The sequence below is a fragment of the Pungitius pungitius genome, chromosome 3, assembly GCF_949316345.1.
Source record: "Pungitius pungitius chromosome 3, fPunPun2.1, whole genome shotgun sequence".
Lineage (NCBI taxonomy): Eukaryota > Metazoa > Chordata > Actinopteri > Perciformes > Gasterosteidae > Pungitius > Pungitius pungitius.
The window spans coordinates 27,175,010-27,186,055 of NC_084902.1; the positions used below are offsets into that span (position 1 = coordinate 27,175,010).

Here is an 11,046-nt window from a genome sequence, read left to right on the forward strand (position 1 = left end):
GGGGGGGGGGGGGCCTCGGCCAATCAGTGGCGTGAGTAGTCAGGTGGTCCCAGGACGCCTTAGAATGAGGTCCTGGGGTCCTTTTGGGATTGAACCAACGCACACAACTCGGCAGCGCGTATCGAGCTCGCTGCCCTTGTGTCTGCGAGCTGATTCCAGCCGGGGGGTCAGGCGGTGGCGGTGTGCGGGCCTTTAGGAGCCCCGGGACATCGCAGCAGCTCGGGGGGGGGGGGGCAAGTCCGCTGCACGCAGACTGCTGAAGGCCGCTGACCCGTCCCCCGGGGCCGTGTACAGATCCCCTCGCCGTTTAGCTTCCTGCATGCTGTTAAATGATCAACCTCCGCTTCCACCCCATCAATATTTTGTACCTCCCGTTCTGGATTCTCTTTTGATGTGGTGTCGATACAGAGGTCCAATTTTTCTAAATCCCTAGTCTGTGAGGTGTCGGCGGTGGCTGTGTTTTTTTTGGGGAGGGGTGCGCGGATGATATCCGACTGCTAGAACTAGTGCTTCACATCCCCAAACTATTTTGCTATTCAAAGGTCACTTGCAGCAGGGCCAGCGTTTCTGTAGCACAGCGTTAGGATTTCATTTGGGGCGAGTCACAGTCTGACCAATAGGAGACGAGAGCACGACTTGAGATGACAACGCCACTCCAGGAAGCTGTCCGGCCCGTCTCATGTTTTCGGTCCCGCTAACACAAAGAATAAGACTGAGAAGCGTTTCATTTATTTATTTAAAAAAAAAAATGAATAGACCCAAAAAGAGCATCTGCTGCTGAAGCTACACTCCGTTCATTCATCTACTAGCATTGAAATGGTGTGACGATCGGTTCCAAAGGTGTGGCGCGGCGGCCCGGTCAGGTCCCCTTCGTTCCGTGTAGCCGGCATGTTGTCCTGACTGCAGAGCATGATCCCCCCCCAAAACGTAAAATAGAACCCTACTGTAAGCAAGTTGATGTTTGTGGAAGTATAGGAAACATCTCTCCCCCACAAAAAAAAGAGAAGAGAAAAAGAAATGTAGCCCGAATGACAGACAAATGAAATCTGTGGATTCGTAACCCAGCCCACGGAAACGACTCAACGGAAACCCTTCAAGTTTTGGTTCGCATCCTTCTCAGAGCTACAAAGAGTGTGAGTCGCCGTGATGTTAAGGGTTCCTATCAGTCTGAGTCACGGAGGTCGCGCTCCTCCGCGTGGAAGCTGCTGAGCTCGCTCATAGTTCGTAAGTCGTCATCATACACTGTACATATCTTACTTTCAGATATTTTATCTCCAGATAAGCAGTTCTAGCCAAACATTTTTTGGAAGCCTTAAAAGAGGCGTGAAAATGAAAATTACACATTGGACTGGAATAGAACTCTTTTTTTGTCTCGTGATCACAGGACAGACGTCTTCCGTACTGCGTAGTCTGTCCTCACCTTTCCTGGAGTAAGCAACGTTTGTTATCTTGAAATAATTACATAGTTGTTATCTTAGCAGGACAAAAAATATAATAGTTATTAAAGCCGCGAGTACGTACGTCATGTGGAGACAAATCAATGGTGTTTTTTTTTGTTTTTTATGCTCCTGGTTTGTGAGTTCCTCCGAGGAAGAAGCTGGTGAAGTGCGTGATCTGACGCCTTTGTTTTCCTGGCAGTGTGTTTTAGTTTGAACACTTACTTTGTAAAAAAAAAAAAAGATCCCTTTGTTTGCTCTTACTGGATTTTACTTGCAGTGCACAGAAAAATAATATAAACGGAGTGAAAAGTGAATTCATTTGACAGTTTTTTCTGGCCTCAACCATGAAGGACAGACGCACGCTGCCAGGGAGGCGGGCTCTTCAAGCGCATTTCCTGTCGTTCTCAGCTTTGAGCAGAGTTTTCTTTTCGTGAAGTGTTGAAGCTCCACTGTGAGACCTTCTCTTCTGACAAGCAGGGAGTGAGTGAGCACCCCATAAAATCAATACTAGATCCATTCCCTTAAATATGACGAGGTGCATTGATTTTTTTTGTCCTAAGATCTATAAAGAGGCCCATTTAATTGATTAGTTGTTGTTCAGTTAAAGGAAACTTCTCTGCTGTGATTCTGTATTTCAAGGTAAATTCTGTCCTATATAAGAGAGATATTTGACATTTTACAGCTCGACAGTTTTAACGGACCTCCTTTCAAAGCGGCCCTTACCTTATTGGTTTGAATGCAGGGTAAGGTGTGAGCTATTTCTCACCTTGTGTAGATCTGGATGAACGGTTGTACAGCACAAAGGAAGAGGTGAGATCTTAGGAACTGGCCCCATGATGTGGTCTGTTTTAAAAAGTGTGTCTTGTGACTGTGTCTCACTCTGACACGCAGCATCAAACCCACAAACTGATTTATTCCATTGCAACCAATGTTGAGCTGGGCCGCTTGAGACAATCAGAAGGGAGTTTTGGACCAGCATCCCTTCATCCCTCTCTGGGTAAATGGAAAGAGAAGAAAACGCCACACTCACTCTTAGAATAAAAAAACAAAAAAAGCAGTCCTGGCTTATTATTATTTATTTTTAGCCAAACTTTTGTCTCCAAATGAAACTCATCGGCCTACTAATTTCTTTTCTAAATCTCAAGCTGACCACTACAACGCAGCATTTATAGGAAGGATTTTATTTGGTAAAGTGTAAAACGAAAGAGGAAAAAATAAAACACAATTAGCAGAAGAACAAATATTTATTCCGATAGAAAACGAATAGATGAATATTTGCGGGCGATTATTTTTATAACAAATAAATGTACATAATGTCTTTGAGAGATGCTATTCGCTGTATACGTGTGCTGAAAGGAGACGACAGCGATCCGTGTGGGACACTGGGAACGACGGCAAGGTCCAGTATACAAAGTTTCAGTAATGTGCAATACAAAAACGGCATGCTGTTTTAAAATGAGGAACTTCATGTACTGTACTATGCAACCGCAAACTGTGTACATCGCTTCATGCTGTGGCTTCTCCCACCGCCCCTTTCCGAGCAGCAGCATCCAGGCATCTAAGGGATTTTTGTGTTTTATGTTGTTTGGTTTTTTTTCTGTGAAAGATGAAAACCTAAGCGGCTAATGCGGTATTGCATGCGTAATATACCATTCTAATTTATAAAAAAAAAGAAGTGGAATTAAAGAGAAAAAGACACGAAATTGGATTTGATTGTGTTTAAGGCAAAGCTACAAGTGACTTAAAACATTTCTTTTTCAAAATAAAAGAGTCCTTCAAAAGTTGTCTGCAGTATTAATGTCGTTTTGTTGATTTTGGTTGGTTTCTCTAGTGAAACCCCGGTGAAGCCTGACACCTAGTGGTCAAACGTGGGTACTTCTCACTGCGTCCCTCCCACGTGGGTGGACATTTCGGCAAAATCGCACCATTCAAATTTTGCAGAATGAAGCATTGGAAGTTTATGTTTGCGATTAAACCTTGTTCTAAATTCTATGTTGTTGATGCCGGGGCTTTGATGTGGCAATATTTAAAATATATATATATTTAAAAAATAAAAATAAAAAAACTGCCCTGCGTCATCCCGCCGTGACGCTACATAGCTCACCTCCATCAGCTGACCTGATGACGCATGCGCAGCGGCCGACCACCAACGCGCGCATCGTGCCGGGTCTCCAGAATAGGTAACACTAGTCGAGGCGATGAATTCACACAGAGACACAATACTAGGCTCGAAATTATACTTTTTAGTTTCAAATGAAGACAAAAATAAGGGGGCTAAATTAGTACATTTTGTACCACTTGTTTTATTTAAGAAGGCTACTGCAGGCGAAGTTTAGAGACCGACTTTTTGTGATGTCTTTTCTAAATCCCTAGTCTGTAAGGACTAGGTGCAAGGGAGTGTGTGTTAAATAAAGATACTATGGATTTCAATGACAACAATTAACAAAATACAGACACAGCAAATATGTAAACAGTTTATGTGATAAAGGGCAAAGTCCCCTCGGGACAATTTAATTGATGAATAAATAAAAAAATGTCCAAGGTTGATAATAAATAAATGGGGATTGTGTTTTTTGGGCCAACTGAAATTTTCATCTTCTATAGAAAAGAATATCCTACGTAATGTGAGGATTTATTCCCTTTATGTTCAGTGAAGCATTCCCAACCAGCAGCACTGCAACCGAAGATCAGACAGACCAACAGGTAATTGTTCTGCTAGATACATACTATATATACAGTATATATATATATAGTCTTCAAATTAAAATAAATAATGCTCCTTTTATTCAAATGCAGAATGATGGCAAATTCAAGATGCTGGAACACACTTTGTTGGCAGGCAAGTGGTGCCAAACCAGGGTGTTTAAGGGGAAGGTTACCTTGCCAGAAATAACCAACTTGGACAGAGGTAACCAGCTAAGAGCGTTGGAAGACCTTCAAACACTTTTAACTTTTAACTATCCACCTCAAGGACTTTCTCTTGATGGTGGATTTACATTTATTATGAAGGAAGCAGATACTGGAGAGTTTTGTCTGGGTCACATTCCTTCTTCAATGAGATGAAAAAGTCAGCCTTGTCTTACAAGTATCTTGACTTGTATGTTATATGTATATAAATGATTTAATTTAGGACTTGAGGATTCATAAGTTAAACCAGATCCTGACAGCTTCGATGAATGATGGTGTGGTGTGGTCGCCTTTGTTGGTTCTCAGAGAAAAAAGACAAGGTTTTGGGTGAGGAGCAGCAGACGAGATGAGGACTTCAAGGTGAGTACAGGTGGACCTGCAAAAGAAACCACTGTAAACCGCAACAGTCTAAAGTTCAATATTGATTTAAAACATTTACATTTAAATCTATTTCATCAGTAGTATTGTTCCCTCGTGTTGACGCTCTGTTTTAGTGATGTGAAGCCTTTTCTGACTCGATAACCAGGTGATGTTGTCTAATACATCTTTTTACTAAATGTAGAATGGATCGTCACATGTCCAATCTTCCAGTAAAAACTTGAACTGTTCCAGGACCAGTGGAGTATTTATGGAGACTACATGACAGGACTTGAAGGATTTTACTTCCTGTTGTGCCCATGTGTCTGTGTAGCTGCTGTCCCTCAGGTCTCCTGTCTGGACCAGTACTGCAGTGAGCACGAGTTCTGTGGAGATCGGCTCGGTGAAGCCAGCTGCTTCTGTCGGGCCTTGTTTGCCTCCAAGTTCAACCCGACCAACGCTTTAGGTACAGTCAGACTTCACACGCCGCAGCAAGTGCAGGGTTTCTCTTTTCTTCTTCTAGTCTAAAACTGAACGTGTCTTTGCCTCCGTGATAGATGAAACTAGCTCTTAATAGTCCAATGCTAACCCCTCCACAGTGAGATGCTGATACTTGATACAGGATTGTGCTGTTGGGCTTTCAGGCGAGCCGACAGTCTGCACGCAGAACTCTGCCACTCTGACTCTGGCTGAATGTCTGCTGCAGGACCGACGCATCAACTCCTCCGTCCTCCACCTCAATGACCCCGAATGCAAAGGCCATCTGGACCCACAAACCCACATGGTGGAGTTCAGCTTCGACAGCGGCCACACCTGTGGGGCCGAGATTTCGGTGGGTGCCCTCCTCTAGTTGGTTGCCTTCAAAAAGTGTGTTGTTCCTATGAATGTGTGGCAGACTGTGTCTTTCCATCTCAATCTAGGTAAACAACAGCGAAGGTCAGAGGGTTCATCCTCTCAGGAGCATAAATGTCATGTCATGTGACTCTTAGATGTTTCAAATTTGCCCTCCATCAGAGACAAAGTAGAAGTCATGACTCATCCGTGATGTCTGCTTGTCTTCTCAGCTGATTCCTGACAGAAGCTCCAACAACCAGCCTCTAACCTCACGGCTCTTCAACAGATGTTTGAAGATGTTGCTGCTGTGAAACAATGCTGGCAGGTCTTCATGTGGTCACCTGGGATGATGGTATTTATTCATTCTTTATATAGTCAATTCTTCTTGCTAATGATTACGCCATTTAGAAATTTAACATAATCTCTAGTGGAATAAATTATATAAAAATAGAATAGAAAAACTAATCAAATAGGGTTTTAAGGGTCTGGTACTATAAATATATATTGAATCACTTCTTTAAACCTGCATAGCCTGAATGATACCTGGTGGAAGCAGCAACAGAATCTGTGTTCTAATGAAATGAGAAGACTTCTGAAGCTTTGCAGAACAAAGGGAAGCAAAATACTTTTGTGAATGTGAAGATAATTAGTAGATAGAAGTTACTCTGAGTGAAGACTGGCATTGCAAACTGACTGGTATTACACAAGGGCATGATGTTGTTTATTATGTTATTACTAAGAGCAAAAGAAAACACAAAAAATATAATAAAGGTAGTTGGAAAACCAACATGTGTCAATGATTATTTGATCTTTTATTCTTAAACTTTGTGGCCTCTAAATCCAAAGTTGTCAATGTAAATATTTCAATCGAAGCATTGGTAAGATCCATATAGTTAGAACCAAGGAGCTGAAACCATAGTCAGTCATAATGTGCAATATACAACATTTAGTTATGGAAATGTAGTTATTAAATGTAGGAAATTAATTTAGTTTGGACTGATGTTTCCTAATCAAAGTTTTCACTATGACAAAACTCACTTTTGTTAAAGTCAGCAAACCTGGTCCGTGACAAAAGTGTTGCTACTTAAGGATTTGGGTTAGAATATCTGTATTCTGCAGTCAAGCATCGTAGAGACCATAAATCTGTTTTTTTGTGAATGTTTGGGGCAGATGGAGTCCAGTGGAGTGTGAAAAGTGAATGTGATGGGGGATAGAATACATCTTCAATCAAACTATTAAATATGAATTGACCAGATGGGAGTGATATCGTTACATTACATATGAAGGTATTTCCTCGATAGGGCCCCTGGTGCTGTAAATGACGTCACTATTTAGCTCAGGTTGACGAGCTGCCCTGATGACGCGTCCAAGATGGCCGCCAGGCCCCTGAGCTGTAACTTCCGCTGCCCCACTGTTCGTGACGACGGAGACCCGATGAAAGAAAGGAGACTGACTGGTGAGTCATGATGTGGACTGAGGGCTGAAGGGCGACAATACGACAAAACCACCACAAACAAACAAATAGAAACACTTGTCGCGGCGTCCATTGCTAAGTGGGCTAACATTAGCTCACGGCTAACTGGTGCTAACGTCTGTGCGCGCGGTTCTTTCGCTGATTTCTAGCGGTCAAATTAACCCGATTCATAAGCGTCCTGTTTGGCTTCGGTTAATAATACCGATTGTAAACAATGAAACGTGACAATCAACAAAAGGGAACGAAAAAGATGGTGGCCATGTGCTATTGTACTTTATATTTACATCTAGTGCTAATTTCCTGTTATATCATCAAATGATTAACTGATTGTTGATAATATCGTTCCATTTATTTACAATCAAAAGGTTGGACCCATTTGTTGTCTAGCCGCATGTTTGCTTGTTTTACAACATCATGTTTATCTAGTTTGGAGTTGGCGTTTCTATCCATCCTTAAAGAGCTGCATTTCCTTATGATGAACACTAGGGGGCGCCCTCCATCTATCACATGGGATAGTGCTGGTGTCTCAGAAAAGATGGTGTTTTTGTATTTGAATGATTGTGTGACTTCCAAGTGTTGTTTTGCTTCTTTTTGAATCCTCCAGAAAATGTTGGAGGAGCAGCTGGAGAAGAACAAGGCTCAAGACAAGCAGAAGACAGAGGACGAAATGAACAGAGTAAGGAATCCTAAGTGATTGAAAAGTATTGATGATGATGTTTTCTGATTTGTATTTACAGTAGATGGGTCAGAGCTACACCATCCATATAATTACAGTATGTATCGGGACCTTTTGAAAACGTGACGTAAATGTAGTTGAACGTGGTCACTTAACTCCATCATGTGTATCACCAGACACATCGTAATAATATGATCAGATTGTAGGTGTAAGATCCGATATCCCTACCTGTGCTTTGGGTACAAGGTTTTGATTGGTCCTGCACTAAAGCTGATGTAAAATGTCTCTTTTGAAATAGGACGGAGCCTCTTGAAGCTTGTGTCTAAATGTCTCTGTTTTTTGTGCAGACTGCTGAATGAGCAGAGACTTGAAGGTCTTGGAGAAGACGAGGAGGACGGAGCGAACATTTGGTAAGTGTCAACTCAATAATTGATTCATGATTTTTTAGTAGTTATTAAAAATAGGACTAAACAGTCATTTATATCATACTGCTTTATAACAATGATAGTGTTAATAAGAACTTTAAAGTAAAATATTTAATATAAATCTTCAGTCGTATAGTATTTAATATCATATCATGAAAAAGTAGTTGAAAAGATTACTCAAATTGTAGTATGCAACAAGGAAATACAAAATATAGTGTCATGTAAAAACCATGCTGTGGTATGCCGTTAAAAAGTAATCAAAATCATATATTAGGACGTAAAAAGTGCAGATTACGCAGTATGCTGTAAAAAAAAAATTAAGAAAAGTCATAGTGTGCCAAAAAAGTTATTGTATAATGTGACATAAGCCTTAAAATAAATGATGTAGTAAGCCAAAGAAATATCAAATCATAGTATAACAAACATCATAAAAGAAGGTATAGTATGTTGTAAAAAAAGTTATAATAAAACATGTCAAGAAATAGTATATTATGTCATAACATCATTGTATAGTATGTCATGAAAATGCTTTTAAAAATGTGATATTTGATTAAAGTCAAGAATATTTTAGGATGTTTTTTTGGGAAAAGTAGGAAATGATTATACTATAGCTTAATAAACTCATAAAAAGTGTACAATATTTCATAAAGTCTTTAAAAATAGGATAACTAACTATATTACTTACTAAGTCTTTAAAAAAGTCATATGATAGTATGTCCTTAATAAGTATAGAAATATATGATATAGTAAGCCATAAACAATTTTAGAAATGTCACAATATGGTATTTCATTAAAAAAAATATCATTGTAAGAGTAATCAGAATCAGAAATAATATAGCATGATGTAAAAAAAGTTAGGAAAATGTACACAAATAGGTTTTTGAATACATCATGGAAAAATAAATTGCGTTGTGTGCTAATTGAATTAATTGAATAGCATGTCTAAAGTAAAAAACCAAACAAATACAAGTATCTGAATTTGATGTATTTGTTGTAGTATTCATTTGAGTATCTGAATTTGGTGTATTTGTTGTAGTATTCATTCAAGTGTGTGAATTTGATGCATTTTCTAATGTTGTGCTTCTCTTCTTTTCTCCACACGAGGGCGCAGTTTCCAGACCTGAGGACGGCAGGTTTCTTCTTCTGCTCTGCGGTTACTCTGAGAAGTAACTTTGACAGTTTGGGGGTGGTTCAGCTTTTGTAAAATGTTTGCTGTGCAGCTGAATTTTAATAAAGCATAATGTAGCATAACCCCCTGCGTGTGTCTCATTGAAAGCCCGGGAGGAGACGGACGTCTCTACTCTACCGGGGCGATGCACACTGATGATCCCACAGCGGTGGGAATTGAACCCGGGTCTGACGCCACCCAAACCGGGGACAGCGCAACCACGCCACCATGTCATTCACCCTTAATCATGTTTGTTTGTTGCCTTTGACTTCTTCATGTGACTGAACAACCTCAAAAATCACCCACCTGCAAAAGGCTTGAACCCACGACCTCATGCTCACGGGGCAGTCGTCTTCACCTGGAGCTATTTGTTCAGACACATTTGTCTGCTTCATTAAATACTTGTCTTGTTCACTTTGGGTGTTGAATCTTAAAACAAACCACAGCACACAAGAACCGAACCCACAACCTTCTGCATGTAAAGCGTTCTCTCATCACGGTGAGCTAACTGATCTGATCCCACTGCAGGTTTCATTGTATATTTGTCTCCTTTGTTTGGGCTCTTGGCTCTAAAACCTCTCCATAAGGGATCTCAACCCAAAACCTCGGGACTCCTTACTAGTCATTTCACCCTCTGATTTTTTTCCACCTGCTTGGGCTTTACAAGATCCACTCAAATGGCTCAATTATTGAGAACGTTTCAAGATGTCACATTGGGAGACAGACCTTAACGGTCACCATGCCCCGGGATCGAACCCATGACCTCCAGCCTCTGGATGAGTCCTCTTCCACGCTGAGCCATCACATCTGAGCCGCTGACTTGTTGCAACGTAACAAATAGTTCTGCAAAAACCAAATCAAACGGTTCATATTATGAATCATTAAGAGTTCTGGTGGAATTGTAGCAGACCTTCCTGAGCCACATTTGGGAATCGATCCTTTCTCCTCAGGGTGCCGTGTGTCAGTTCTCGTCAGCTCCTCATCTGGGTGAGCTAATCCCTGAGGGGGAAACTCGCCCATTTCTTCTGGTATTTGTTCTCCACTCTGCTGAGGAGGAACCTCAGAGGATCCTCAGGATGGATCCTCTCACTTCTCTCAGGCATCAGCGCACAGACTGCATTGAGATCATGTGCATGTGTGGGTTTTTCACGCACTATAATATGAATACAATTAAATAATGAAATATATTTTTGGTTTTGTCTGTTGAACATCATGTTCTTGCATGATTCCATTTGGTTTTCACTTTTTCAACTCATATCTCATATTCCTTAAAAATGTCTAAAATGATTGAAGCATTGTCATAGTATAGATTGTTGGAAAAACGTATAGTTTGGTAGTCAACCAGTCAAAACAATAATAGTATGGTGGTGGGAAAATTCAACTAAGGTTCAGAGTGAGTGAAGAGAAGGTCTCTGACCTCTCGAACTGGGACACGGTCTGCTGTTTTAAACAGGTCAGTTTTGATAACTCAATCAATTCAAGATGAGGACAGTGTCCCAGGAACTCATCTTGAGTATTTATGAGTCAACATTTAGGAGAGCTGATCAAGTCAACAAGGGTTTCTCTTCATCTCCTTCAATCATGGATAACAATGCTCTCTGTCTCTCTGGGATGTGAAAGAGCGCAGTGGTGGCTCCTAAAACTAAATCATCCAAAGCCAAAGGAGGACTCCTTTCAGGAGACTTGATGCATCACTTGTGTTAACTCTGCTACATGCTTGCAAGCATTTAAAAAATGCTCTGTTCAATGATTTCACTTCAGTGTCG

General features: G+C 40.8%; 1 long non-coding RNA gene across 1 annotated transcript; it reads left to right on the plus strand.

The window, feature by feature from the left end:
- The first annotated feature begins 6,861 nt into the window (after positions 1-6,861).
- Positions 6,862-9,471, plus strand: LOC119223230 (uncharacterized). The gene is made up of 4 exons (XR_009955943.1): positions 6,862-6,993; positions 7,616-7,687; positions 8,035-8,097; positions 9,217-9,471. It is a non-coding gene; the product is annotated as an uncharacterized LOC119223230 (long non-coding RNA).
- The last annotated feature ends 1,575 nt before the right edge of the window (positions 9,472-11,046 follow it).